This window comes from Pithys albifrons, chromosome 2 (genome assembly GCF_047495875.1).
Source record: "Pithys albifrons albifrons isolate INPA30051 chromosome 2, PitAlb_v1, whole genome shotgun sequence".
Lineage (NCBI taxonomy): Eukaryota > Metazoa > Chordata > Aves > Passeriformes > Thamnophilidae > Pithys > Pithys albifrons.
The window spans coordinates 118136074-118150858 of NC_092459.1; positions in this window are offsets into that span (position 1 = coordinate 118136074).

Below are 14785 nucleotides of genomic sequence, written 5' to 3' on the forward strand. Positions count from 1 at the left end.
CCTCTCTCCCTCCCTCCCATGGCTGGCACAGGTCATCACTCTGCCCCCCTCCCTCCCCATACTTGAATGACCAGCAGACTCAGAGCACCTGAGATGCTCCAGGTGCAAAGGACAAACATTTAGTTGGGAAAAAAATGAATTTAAGCCTGCAGAGAGGGTTGTAGTTTGGATGCAGCATCCTTCCCTCCCACAGGCTCCACAAGTCTCACAGCCACAAAAATCAAACTCTGTCTTAACATATTTTATTGGTTCATACAGAGCTTTGAGCAGTTTGAGTGGGGTGCATGTGATGGTCCCAAGTTCCACTTACATATTTGGGATTTAACTGCTAGGAATAGTGTCCATACTCTCAACAGAAAACATGCAAGGTCTGTTGGAAAAACCCAAGACAAACCTGTCTTGAATTGTTACAGATGCACTTAAACAAACAGAGTCCCTTGATCCTGTCTGGGGATCTGCTGCATTTCATGGGATTTAGCACCATTTCAGGGAGAAAGTTATCTGGGAGATAAAAACTGCAAGCAAAGCTGCTCAGAATAAATTGTGTCAAATCATGCTGTCACTGCCTCAGCTTGGATCTGGCTGAACAGTCTCAACTATTTCAGAGAAAAAAAAACAGTTCTGGAAAGTGATTGTGCCTTCTGATGTGCGGGGATGGAGTAGTTCTCTCCCCACAGCCTGTGGGATGTATTCCAAATGTCTTGAAGGAAAGAGGTGTCTGAAGGAAAAAAAGTTCATCTCCAGTTGTCCAAGAGTCTTAAAAAAATCCCTGGAAAACTGCTCCAGTTGTGAAGTTGTTTTCTTATTCAGACATTATTTCCCTCCTCTTCAGTTTAAAGTGGTCCCACAAAAGCCTGAGAACCACCAACTCCTGAGAAAGACAAAAACACACGTGATTCTTTATCCAAGATCAGACCAAGTGATTCAGCCTCAATAAACTTTTGATAAAAATGGCCTTAAATCCTTCATATCTTCATGTCCAGTCTCTTTTTGCAGACACAGCACAAAGAGTGACTTGGCCGCACATCTCACAGGGTAAAACCAGTCCCCAGCCCTGTTTGGTGCAGCCCCTCCCCAGGCAGGGCTCTGGTGCATCAAGAAGCTCAAGGCACACGTGGCTGATGGGTTTGCTTTTGCCTCCTCCTCCCCTTTACACTTCCACAGTCACTTCAGAGTCTCAGGAAGTCCGGTGGGTGCTGCAGCTTTCCTGGCACAGCCTACACAGGAGCAGAGATGTGATTAATTCAGGGAACATGGTAGGAATCAGCCTGACAGATGTGCCTTCAGAGAAAGCTGCAGAGAGGTGACCGTTGAGGTCCTTTCCCCAGGTATATTCTCCAAACCCCACAGCAGCCCTAAGAACAGAGCCAGGTGGAAGGCACAGCTCATGGGGTGATCCCTGGGGACCATTTTACACTGAACAAGTGACTTCTGAGCCAGCCTTGCTCTGCCCCAGAGGTGGAATGAGGCATCACCTTTGCTGAGGTGTCTGCAGAACTCAGCACACACCACTTAAATCCCTGTGGAATTCAGAATCTCCCCGATGGAGAGAGGCAGTGGCTGCTCATCAGAGCCACGACCACCACACTGACAGTGAGGAAGGGAAAGGAATCACTGGTGAGTCCAGAGATGAGCCCAGACCGAGGGGACACTCTCCCAGCTCCCTCCCCCTTTCACACCATGTGCTCCAGCCTGCCAGGATCCAACCCCCAGCATCTCCCACCAAACTGCATCCTCAGCCCCCTAGACAGGCTGAGGGGGTGGTGGGGACACCCACTGCCATCAGCTCTGGGAAATTGCATGTGAACACCAAGCTGCATCTACACTGGTGTGTGTGGGCCCACCTCCAGTTTATCCCAATCCCATTGAGGTCCAGGGGCACGACTTAACCTCATTAAAGGACCCGTTTGCCTTGGAAAACTTTGAAAATATTTGGGTTTTTTTTTCCCTGGATAACCCAGCATCTGTAAAGGAGTAAATCAACTCAGTGACATGTTTTGAGCCATCTGGCCTAACATATAATTTTTTTTACCACTGTCATAAAAACAGCCTAAATTAGTCCAGACTTTCCAATTGGCTATTATACCATTGTGGAAGTATTTAAATAGGAACCCAAGAGTAATCACTGTTAACCTCTGGCTGGAACCAAAGTTAAACCTGTCAGTGAACAAGGTGAGGCTGTTTCCCACAACTAGTCCATTCCCTTTGGTTTTTAACTAAGATCCTCAGGCTGCTGTTTCGTTTCTATCTGTGCTTTGCATCTGGGTTAAGAACTTCAAAGTATTCTAAAGACAGGCTTTTGTTCCCCACTCTGTCCCATGTCCCTTGGAGGCAGCTGGGGGCAGATCTGCAGCACGTGGATGTTGGAGTCCCCATCAGAGCCCATGGAGTCTGACACTCCCTTCAGCCAAGAGCAAACACATTCCCTTCTCCACACACCTGCACAGGTCACACTTCTGGAACACTCCATATAATTAATGACAAATTCCTGAAGTACTTAAAGCTTTCTCCCTTCCCTCGTGCCTTTGGTTATTGTGCTCCTTCCAGTGCTCAGGCAAAGCAAAGTTTTATCATTATTTTACTTGGGGAATGTTTACCCATCTTATCTCTTTTACATTTATCTCCATACAATAACAAGGAGTCCCTGTCAGGCAAACCTTTGCATTAGCCCCTTCCTTGGTGAGTGAGGATTGGAGCACCTGGACCATCTCTGCCAATGCCTCACTGCTCCCACAGCCAAGGATTTCCTCCTAAAATCCAACCCACCCCTGTCCTCTGCCCGTTGGAAAGGAGTGGCAAGGACCTGGGTTTCAGTGGCACCAACAATCAAGTTCAGGTTGTTGCATCTTCTGGGGAGTCACCTGGAGCTGCAAAGCCAAGGGGTGCCACTTGATGACCTTGGAGGTTTTTTCCAACCCAAAGTTTAGTCCCAGTGGCAGACTCTGCTCACACTCTGCATCACTTAAAGGCAGAAAACAGCACCTACCTGGGTTCCAGAAGGTTCCTGCTCCAGCTTAGCCACAGAGGAGCTGAAGGACTTTGCTGTTTCTCCTCCTCACTTGATGCAAAACCACTAATGCAGCCAGAAAGGGAGAATTCCACATTTGCTGGTGGTCACCTCCAGGCACAGTGGGGACCACCCATGTGACCCATGCAAACAGTAATTACGCTCCTAAACACTCAGCTTCTACTTTCTTCAGCTTGATTTTAAAGGCAAACAGCAGTTTTTCTACTTTTCATCAATTATTCATGGGCCACTCCAGATAGTCATCAAATATATAATCAAATTAAATTCACATATCTTGAGTTTTGTAACCCAAGACTTCCTGTTTCAGCCCACAGGACGCCTGCTTCTGTTTGGGTTGCCACTTAATCATTGCATAATATTTGTTTTGGCTTGGTTGTGTGTGAGGAGAGATTTATTCCATTCCATCTGGCTGCAGTGTGTTAGTCAGCAGAGGATAAAAGCCACCCTTAACTCCTCCACTGGCTGTGTTAGTGCTTCTTTATGGACCTTTGGGAACGAACACCAGAGTGGAGGGACTAAAAATGTTTCAGCTCTGTGGTTTGCCACACTGCTGATCAATATTATCAGTCTTTAAGAAACAAAGCAGACCCCTCCAGCCCTCTCCCACCTCCCAAACCACCCACACAAACCCACACAGCTCTCAGAGGTAATTGCAGTCACAGTAATCCTGGTTTTGTCCATGTCCCTTCAAACCAAGATACAATGTGGTGTGATACAAGGGTTTCATCTGAATTTATGTGGGATGACTTCACCAGCACTGTTAGGAGAGCTCTCGTGGAACTTGAGATGAACCAGGATCCCATCGTGCTCAGTGTACAACACTTAGAGCCCATTCAGAGCCAGCACCTGCCAGCTCAGCCTAAAGAAGAGCTTGACTTGAAATCCACTGGAAGCAGAGGAAAGACTCACTCTGACTTCAGGAGACACTGAATCAGGTTCTCTAAGGAAGATAAGCCCCACTGGTGGAGATTGGCTTCATGTTTATTGGCATTTGGAGAAGTAACAAGGAGTTCTGACAAGTCACAGATTTAATAAAAAATAAAATATCAGCAAGAAACCTTGACAACATTGTCTGTAATGGAGTGTGCAACAGGCAGAGAGAGCAGCAGGCTCAGCACCAAGGGCTTCCCACAGATCTGCTGCGAACACTCTGGGGCTGCAGAGGGTGAGAGCAGAGACAGACACAGGGCTGGGACTGACAGTTCAGGCATGGAACAGCTCCCCTGGCAGGGAACAACTGGGGCGGGGAGAACATCAACCTGAACTAACCCACACCAACCCACACCAACCCACACCACCCACACCAACCCACACCCACACCAACCACAGCAACCCACAGCAACCACACCAACCCACACCCACACCAACCACAGCAACCCACAGCAACCCACACCCACCCACACCAACCACACCAACCACAGCAACCCACAGCAACCCACACCCACCCACACCAACCACACCAACCACAGCAACCCACACCAACCCACACCAACCACACCAACCACACCAACCCACACCCACCTACACCAACCCACGCCCACCCACACCAACTACAGCAACCCACACCAACCCACACCCACCCACACCAACCACAGCAACCCACACCAACCCACACCAACCCACACCCACCCACACCCACCCACACCAACCACAGCAACCCACACCAACCCACACCAACCCACACCAACCACAGCAACCCACACCAACCCACACCACCCACACCAACCCACACCAACCACAGCAACCCACAGCAACCCACAGCAACCCACAGCAACCCACACCAACCCACACCACCCACACCAACCCACACCAACCACAGCAACCCACAGCAACCCACAGCAACCCACACCAACCCACACCAACCCACACCACCCACACCAACCCACACCAACCACACCAACCCACACCAACCCACATCCACCTGCTGGGTGAAGCAGAGAGAATGAACCAGCCCCAGACTCCCAGAATCAGCAGGGCAGGTACCCCAGTATGTCCTGTGGGACCAGCACCTTCCTCAGGTGCTCTGTACCTCGGCTGTGGGGCACATTTTCCAGAGATCTGCCTGGAAAGCCTCTTATCCTTGGAATGCTTGCCTGGGTCTTTCATCCAGCACCTCATTTCCTGGGGGAGGAGAAAGAGACAATTTCCACTGTTATTTTAAAGAAGGGAAAGCAGGAGCCAATTCACAGAGTAACAGTTGCACAAGAGAAGCAGTTTTACTCCTCAAGTGGCATTTTAGGCACAATGCTTTACGTTTCTGATAATTCAGTGTATAAACTGTGCAACAAAAGTCATTCAGTGATACCATTTCCAGCCTCTGAGCAGAATGAGTCTTAATTGCCGAAGAGACATTTTCCTTCATATCTCTGGATCTGTACTTCGTGATTTCTGTGCTCAGAGCCTCAGAAAATTGCAGCTCTCTCCTGATTAAGTGCTTAATTGTGGCCAGTGCTTTTCAAAGTGTTTTCAGCCCTGAGCTTAAGTTCCACTTCAGGCACGCGCCGTTATTGACTTTTATATCAACTCACCCAATCTCCTGACATTGAATGAATTCCGAAGGATGCTCAGGGCCTTGAGCACATCCCTGAGCACATCCCTGAGCACATCCCTGGTCACATCCCTGGGCACATCCCAGAGCACATCCTGAGTACATCCCTGGGCACATCCCTGGTCACATCCCTGGGCACATCCCTGAGCACATCCCTGAGCACATCCCTGGTCACATCCCTGAGCACATCCCTGAGCACATCTCTGGTCACATCCCTGAGCACATCCCTGGACACATCCCTGGGCACTGGGCACATCCCTGAGCACATCCCTGAGCACATCCCTGGTCACATCCCTGAGCACATCCCTGAGCACATCCCTGAGCACATCCCTGAGCACATCCCTGGTCACATCCCTGAGCACATCCCTGAGCACATCTCTGGTCACATCCCTGAGCACATCCCTGGACACATCCCTGGGCACTGGGCACATCCCTGAGCACATCCCTGAGCACATCCCTGGTCACATCCCTGAGCACATCCCTGAGCACATCCCTGAGCACATCCCTGGTCACATCCTGAGTACATCCCTGAGCACATCCTGAGTACATCCCTGAGCACATCCTGAGTACATCCCTGAGCACATCCCTGAGCACATCCTGAGTACATCCCTGAGCACATCCTGAGTACATCCCTGGGCACATCCTTGAGCACTGGGCACATCCCTGGGCACATCCCTGGTCACATCCCTGGTCACATCCCTGAGCACATCCCTGAGCACATCCCTGAGCACATCCTGAGTACATCCCTGAGCACATCCTGAGTACATCTCTGAGCACATCCCTGAGCACATCCTGAGTACATCCCTGAGCACATCCTGAGTACATCCCTGGGCACATCCCTGAGCACTGGGCACATCCCTGAGCACATCCCTGAGCACATCCTGAGTACATCCCTGGGCACATCCCTGAGCACATCCCTGAACACATCCTGAGTACATCCCTGAGCACATCCCTGAGCACATCCCTGAGCACATCCCTGGTCACATCCCTGAGCACATCCCTGAGCACATCCCTGGGCACATCCCTGGTCACAACCCTGAGCACATCCCTGAGCACATCCCTGGTCACATCCCTGAGCACATCCCTGAGCACATCCCTGAACACATCCCTGAGCACATCCCTGGGCACATCCCTGAGCACATCCCTGGTCACATCCCTGGTCACGTCCCTGGTCACATCCCTGAGCACATCCCTGAGCACATCCCTGAACACATCCCTGAGCACATCCCTGGGCACATCCCTGAGCACATCCCTGAGCACATCCCTGGTCACATCCCTGGTCACATCCCTGGGCACATCCCTGAACACATCCCTGTTCCTTGTGGAAAGCCAGGAGCCCTGGGAGCCAGACAGCACTCCCCAGCTCTGGCTGCAGCAAGATGCTTTCCTTCAAGGCCCTTTCCCAGGTGAAACCAAGGGAATTGAATGATGATTTTAAACAAGCATCCATCCCTGGATGGCTGGATGGGGCTTGGAGTAACCTGGTCTGGTGGAAGGTCCCTCTGTCCGTGGCAGGGATTGGAATGACGTGAGCTCCAAGGTCCCTTTCCACACAAAGCCTTCTGGATTCCATAGTGATGATTTCTGATGCTGACTCTGTCTGAAGTCTCCTCTAGACACTTTCAACAGGTCTCTGTGTGTCGGACATGAAGTCTTGAGGAGCCACATCACGTCACCAGCACTTCATTACACTTGAGCCAATTCCCACCCGTGGGAAGAGCCGTGCACCTCATGGGCTGTGGCTCCTCAGCCTGCAGGATCACCCACAACTCCCCAGAAGGTTTCCAGCTGTGGGAAAACACATGAGGTTAAAGATGATGGAGGCAGCAAATGGGACCATGAGTGGTGCCACAGATTGGTGTTCAGACAATAGAGATGCTTAATGGTTAATAGAATAATATTTCCATTCGTTGCAGATGAGAAAAGATAATTACAGTCAGGGTTTAAGAACCAAATGTGTTGATCCAAATGTAATCTCTGTGTTTTAGCATTTGATTATTACATCAGAAACACAAATGTCAATGGGCTGCAGCAACTGAGTTATCAGAAGGAAAATAAGAGATGTGTGACTTAAATTACAGACCAGAGGGAAGAGCGGATGCCATCAAGGGACTTTTAACTTTAGTTAATTAAAAAGATATTGCTTTCCAAAAGCATTTTGGGAGCTGAGAGCTCATGTTTTTTCTAAATGATTCTTTTGCTAAACCCAGAACAAGTGACAACCAGGACAATGCAAACAGAAAGGAGAACTGCAGGTCATTTCCATTTCCTGGTCACCCAACTCAGAGCTACAAACCCCAAATGGCTCATTTTCCACACTGAGGACTGGCTATAGATGCTTAATAGACTGAGGAGGCTTTGGTGCTTCCATTCCTGACTTTTTTCCCCCAATCCAGTTGGCATCTTGCTCTGGCATCTCCTTTCATCTTCACAAACCCAGATGGGCTTGTTTGTCCCTCTTGTCCTAAACCTGCTGTAATGAATCTGGCACAGGAACGACTTCCCTTCCAACCCAGCCCAATTCAATGCCAGCCCAACACAGAGCAGCAGCCCCAGCAAAGTCTGTGCATGAGCTAGTTTAGAAAGGAACCCTGGCCAGGGGATGATCCCACTCCCAAACTCGGTGCTGAAAGCACTGAACACAGGCTGGAATCCAGAGGGTAACAGTTAACACGAGCCTGCTGCCAAGAACCGATTCAAATTGTTGTGATTTGTTGCTGAACAAAGCCATTGCCTTGATTTCTCAGCAAAGTTCAAGTTTGCAGCAGGCTGATTATCCCACCACCATCCCTGAAGCACCTCCTGTTGTATGAAATTTTATTAAATTGCCGGCTCGGGCGCCTGTTCAAAGTTTGTGGCTCGGTGCGATCAATGACAGCAAAATACAGAAATAAAGGAAGGGGGAGGGAGGGGAATCCTGTTTGTGAAGGCTTTTTCTTTTCCCTTTTGAATAAAATGTCAACTCCATTATATAGATGTCAACTCCATTACTGTAATGCTCCTGTGGCAACCTCAACATGGAACTATCTGCTAATAAAACAAGTTTCTCACAGGGGGAGCGGAGGGCAAGAGACCTGCTGGAGGTTCCAATCTGGTTAAGAAAATGCCTGTTTATCCCTCTAGGCACAAATATCATTTTCATTATTCTGTTTTCACTGTCGCCTTTGTTGTCCCAAAATAAAAACCTGCTCCTCATCCCAAGGAGCCCGCGGTGGTCACAGACCTGTTCTTGTTAGAGAAGCCAGAAAATGGGAAGAACAATGCCTGGAGTGACAGTGGGGGGCTGAAATCTATGTTAGAATCATGGAATGCTTTGGGTTGGAAGGGACCTGAAACATCATCAGGTCTGAACAGCAGCGAAGATGGGAAAAGCTCCTGCTCTGGGTAGATGTGCTGCCAAACCCTCTGGGGGGTGTTTTTGGGTGCAGATCTCCCCAAAAACAGCAAGAACTGAAGACCAAGCAACCCCACAGGCAGGAGGCACCATCAGCATCACCCCAAAGCACTTTCAGTGATGCCACCAAGTCTCTCAGGCTCGTGTGCCCCTGAAATCCAGATACCTTTGGGAAGAGAAGTTGGGTGTATAAAACTGGGAGCTTCCATTCCCCCCCAGCTCCCTTTCAAATATAAATCCCATTTTTAAACACACAACAGGCTGGGGAAGCCCCTCACCCTCCCCAGGAGTAGCTGAGAGAGGCCCAGGGGAGGCCAGAGCTGCTCCCCTGGGCTCAGTTTGCTGCCTGCACACATCAATACACACACAAAGATGAGTACATATTTAGAGAAGAATAAAGAAATCCATTCCAGAACGGGAGTTGTTTAGATAATTGATTTCCCTTGGACTTACAAGCACTAAATAACACCCACCGAGCCACATCTCTGAGATAACCTTTTCCTTCAAATCTCTCTTGCAAAGGATTGGCCTTTGACAGAGGCATCTTTCAGAGTGCAAATCCAGCAAGCTCGAAGTCAGCTCGTAGGTAAGACCTTTCTGAAAGAACGCCCTGATGATTCCTCAAGCAATTATTTTTCCTTAGTATCCTTTGCATAGAGAGAGCTAATTAACTGCCTGCCAGGTTCTGCGGATTCACAGGGAAAAATGAAGTAGCACAAATGTCATAATTAATTAGCAGTTTAATGCTAGAATGAACACAGCAAAGGTGCTATAAATATTCAAGCAGCAGGACCTCCACACCAGCACAGGCTGGGTGAGCCTGCCCAGAGGGCATTCCCAGTGCCAGGGACCCGGGCAGGCTCAGCCTGGACAGCAGCAGGAATTTCTGCCTGGAAAGTGTGGGCAGACACTGGAAGGGACTGCCAGGGATGTTTGGAGTGCCCAGCCCTGCAGGTGCCCAAGGCAGGACTGGTCGTGGCACTCAGAGCTCTGGGCTGGGGGACAAGGTGGGCATGAGGCACAGGGCGGGTTGGGAGGGCTTTGCCAAGGTGGGCATCGGGCACAGGGTGGGCTGGGAGGGCTTTTCCATGGTGGGCATTGGGCACAGGATGGGCTCCATGGGCTGACAGGGCTTTGCCAAGGTGGGCATCGGGCACAGGGTGGGCTGGGAGGGCTTTTCCATGGTGGGCATTGGGCACAGGGTGGGCTCCATGGGCTGACAGGGCTTTGCCAAGGTGGGCATCAGGCACAGGGTGGGCTCCATGGGTTGGGAGGGCTTTGCCAAGGTGGGCATCGGGCACAGGGTGGGCTGGGAGGGCTTTTCCATGGTGGGCATTGGGCACAGGGTGGGCTCCATGGGCTGGGAGGGCTTTGCCAAGGTGGGCATCGGACACAGGGTGGGCTCCATGGGTTGGGAGGGCTTTGCCAAGGTGGGCATCGGGCACAGGGTGGGCTCCTTGGGCTGGGAGGGCTTTGCCAAGGTGGGCATCGGGCACAGGGTGGGCTCCATGGGCTGGGAGGGCTTTGCCAAGGTGGGCATCGGGCACAGGGTGGGCTCCATGGGCTGACAGGGCTTTGCCAAGGTGGGCATTGGGCACAGGGTGGGCTCCATGGGCTGACAGGGCTTTGCCAAGGTGGGCATTTGGCACAGGGTGGGCTCCATGGGCTGACAGGGCTTTGCCAAGGTGGGCATTGGGCACAGGGTGGGCTCCATGGGCTGACAGGGCTTTGCCAAGGTGGGCATTTGGCACAGGGTGGGCTCCATGGGCTGACAGGGCTTTGCCAAGGTGGGCATCGGGCACAGGGTGGGCTCCAGGGGCTGGGAGGGCTTTTCCAACATCAATGATTCTGTGACCACACCACAGAGCCCCAAAATGCAGGAGGCTCAGCTGGAACCACAGAGGGAGGAAGAATAATCTGCTGTGCCCCATCTTTGTGCTGTTGGCCATCTCCCCCTGGAGCTGGGCAGAGATAACCCACCCAGGCACTGATTGCCACTGCTTGGGGTCCCTGTCCCACCCCAGGGTGTGCCCAAGGGGTCCCAGGGCTCGGGCTGCCGGTTGTGCAGGGCGGCAACATCCATCCCACCTCTCCATCCATTCATCAGGACATTTTATTTCTGTTTTTTTTCGTGAGCACAACAGCACCGGTGGCCCCCAGCCAGACCCCAGCTCCTGTCCCACAGCTTCTGCCCTGCAGGGGGTCACTGTGAGGGCAGGGACACCTTTGGCACATACACCTGGAGCTGCCACACACCTCCCATGGGCAGCAATTCCATGGCAGAGATGGAAAGGGAGCTCAGCAGCACGAGGAGTTACCAGATACCACGTGGATCGAGGCAGACAGAGAGGGGTCAGACCCGAGGCAAACCCAGCACCAGATCTGCAGCACAAATCAAGACATAAATTGAAAAGATTGGCTCTTGGCAAGTGCCAAAACCCAAGAAACCCCCTGAGAAGACTCTCAGCCCTACCCTTGGCCCTGAGCAGAGGTGCCCAGTGCCTGTGGGCACTGGGGAGTGTATCCCCCATACCTGGAGCCCTGCATGGGACAGCCCTGCATGGGACACCTGCACCCTGCCCTCATGGGCTGCCCAGCACGATGGAACAGCTCAGGCACTGTTCCTACCCTAAAATAAATAACCCCAGGGCTCAGGCATGGCTGTCCCCTGAACAGCCCAAGGGCTGCAGAGCTGGGCAGACTCCTCCAGGAAAATAAGAGTGGGAACTTCCAGGCATCTGTGTCTCTGGACACACTCAGCTCCCTCAGCTCCACTGCCTTCCCCATCCACCTGTGGGGGAATTTCAAGGGGAAAGAGCAAAGAGAGAAGCAAAGCCACTCTGCCAGGTGTCCACGTGGGGCCACTCTGGGCGGTGGTGCCACCGGTGCCACCCACTCGGCTCTGCCAGGAGGGAAGGCTGTGCTGCCTTCTGAGCGTGGTTTGTTTTATTTAAATGCCACCATTGCTTTGCAGACAACAACTCCATGGTGACAAACAGCTCGGGAAAGCTGTGACACTGCTGGGTCAGCTCGGGAAGGGAACAATGAGGCAGAGCAGGAACACAGGCTATGAAAAAAGGACGGCCTTGAGGATGAGAAAACACACAGCCCAGAGGAGAAGGTCCTTAACTTAAGTTTCCTCTTTTTTAACCATATGAAATCGTTCATTAACACCATCTGGAAGAGGCCAGCACCTCTTAAACATCTGTCTGGGGGCTTTGTTCAAGTACAAAACTTCTCTTTCCTTCAGCTCTGCTGTTTTTCCAGGCCTGGTGGATTTCAGCACTTCAACAACGTGACATTTCCAGGATTTTTCCCCCAGAGACCTGACTCCTGCAGGTGAGAGCCCCCCAAATAATGGTTGAGTTCTGTTCATCAGTGCTGGGGACACCACACACTGCAGGGCTCTGCTGGAAACACTCTTCGGGATGCATCAGCCTATCGCAAAGCTGGGAAGGCACCAGCAGGGCACTCATCCTGCTTCACCCTTCCACACCCCACAGGGAATTTCCCTGGGCAGCAGCTTTGGATCCAGGTGAAGGTGGCTACAGTCATGGGGGTTTCTGCAGAGGGAACCTGGGGCACACCTCCCACCATCATCTCATCTTCGGGTTCACATCCTTCATGAATCCAGTGTAGCCACCTCCTCCTGGCTCAGCCCTGCCCTGCCCTGTGGGTCCCTTCCAACTCAAGTTTGTGATTCTGAATCCTGTGATTCTGCCCTGTTATTTCCAGCTCCAGCCACTCCCCACTCAGCTCTCCAGGTTTCAGATCACTTCCATACCAGGCTGTCCCACAAATCAAGAGCCACAGAATGTTTCACAACAACCTCACTGGGTACATAAATCAGATTTAAAGGACATCTGTGTGGTGTTTCCCTGCCCTGCACAGGGTACTTTGGCACCTGGAGCTGCTGAGAGGCCCCAGCAGGGCCAAGAGGAGTCGGTGTCTTTACAAACTGCCTCTCTGGGAGCTCCATTATCCCCTCCTGATTTCTTGGTGATATTTGTGTCTTCATTCTGCATATCCCAGTTCTCCCATTGCAGGGAGAGGAGCATTTCTGCTGGTACCTGCCCAGTGCCAGCAGTCCCAGGCACCTCCACACAGAATCCACAGCCAGCCAAGGTGGAAAAGCTGCCTGAGGTGCCAACATCCTCCCCCCAAAATAAAACAAAAGCTCAGGGGCCCTTTGCCAGGTCCTGCCTCAAGATGATCCAGCAGCAGCACTGGCTGTCCCAGCACAGCTCCCACAGGTCTGTCCCAACAGGAAAGCTCTGCTGTGTTTGTGCTCTGGCTCCTTCTGGACCAGGGACAGGGAGCATGGCCTGAATGTGCCATGGGAGTTCTGCTTTGGGCACTCAGCAATACCCCTGGGAATACCCTCATCTCCCCAAAGGATCCAGCCTCTGCTGCTGCTGGGGAGGTGGCCTCACCTCCCACACCCCACTGCCCGTGGGAATGCCCACTCCTCCTCCCCCCAGGGACAAGCAGGAGCTGCTCCTCAGCTCCTCTTCCCTCCACCAGACCAGGCAAAGTGACCTCTCCCTTCACAGGCCATTGGCAGGGGGATAAATACCCTTAAATCCCAGCAGCCTATTTAACATCAGCATCCCCTGATGGGCAAAGCCCCATGGACCTTCTTCCCTGGCTTTCCACATCACTGGGAAGCAACACATTTCCCACTCCCCAGCCCCTGCCAGGTCCTGTACCAATCAGACACACTTCTGCTTCCCAGATTTACCAAAGCAGAGGGGTTTTCCTCCAGAGAAGGCTTTTCTCCTGCTCTGATGCCACCCTGCTCTGCTCAGCTTCCCAGAGCCAGGGCTTGAGTCACTGGGGTTACTTCTAATTGTATATGGAATATTATTCTGACTTTAAAGAGCATGGAGATTATCCTTCAGGATGTCTCTCTACTTTGTGACTTCCTCACACTGTATCTAAATCCAAACCAAATGGAGGTGGTTTCATCTTTTTTTGCATCACCTTTCCCAAGAAAACCCACATGCCTGTCTGGGGTTTTGTGTGGATCAACCCTGTGGCAGAAAATGAACTTCTTGGGCAGACAAAGGCAGCCTCTGGCTCTTTAATGCTCCGTGCCAGCACACCACACTTGAGCAGGAGAGGCAGAGCGGGACAGGAGAGGCAGAGTGGGACAGGAGAGGCAGAGCGGGACAGGAGAGGCAGCGATAAAACTCACCCCAATCTGCAACAAGTTCTCCTGATGTGGCCGTGCCCTGCGCTGGCACTGCCGGGCATTCCTGCCGGGCATTCCTGCCACAAGCACCCGAGCCCCGGAGCAAACACTCGGGCCAGCAATCCCTGACCCAGCTGCCTGTGGAGCGCTTGGATTCCCTGGAAAAGCAGGGACAGCCCAGCAGGAGGCCCGGCCGGCGCCGCGGACCGAGCGGAGCTGTCCCCGTGCCACGTTAATGTCCCTTCCCATTCGGTGACACTTCAAACTCCTCATTCTGGGGTTGGCGTGGAAATGGTTTTAGAGTGTGTTGGAAACCCCGGGTTCCTTTTGCAATCTCGCGACGTCTTTAGAAAGCAATTCCTTAAACCTCCGTCTCCAAGACCCTTTTAATCTCCGCAAATTATCGGTAAGAGCTGAATGAAGGCAAACTGCGAGCACAGTGCCAGGAGAGGCTGGTGCTGATTATTTAGAAGAAACTGCCACTTTTAGGTGAGCTGCCGTGCAGAGAAATTAGCATTTATACTGGATTATTGCGAAACGGCCCACCAAAAATCAGCCTCCATCTCGGTGTCAATTGTGCCTCGCCGGGGTCAATGTTTCCGCTGTGACAGGCACGGGCTC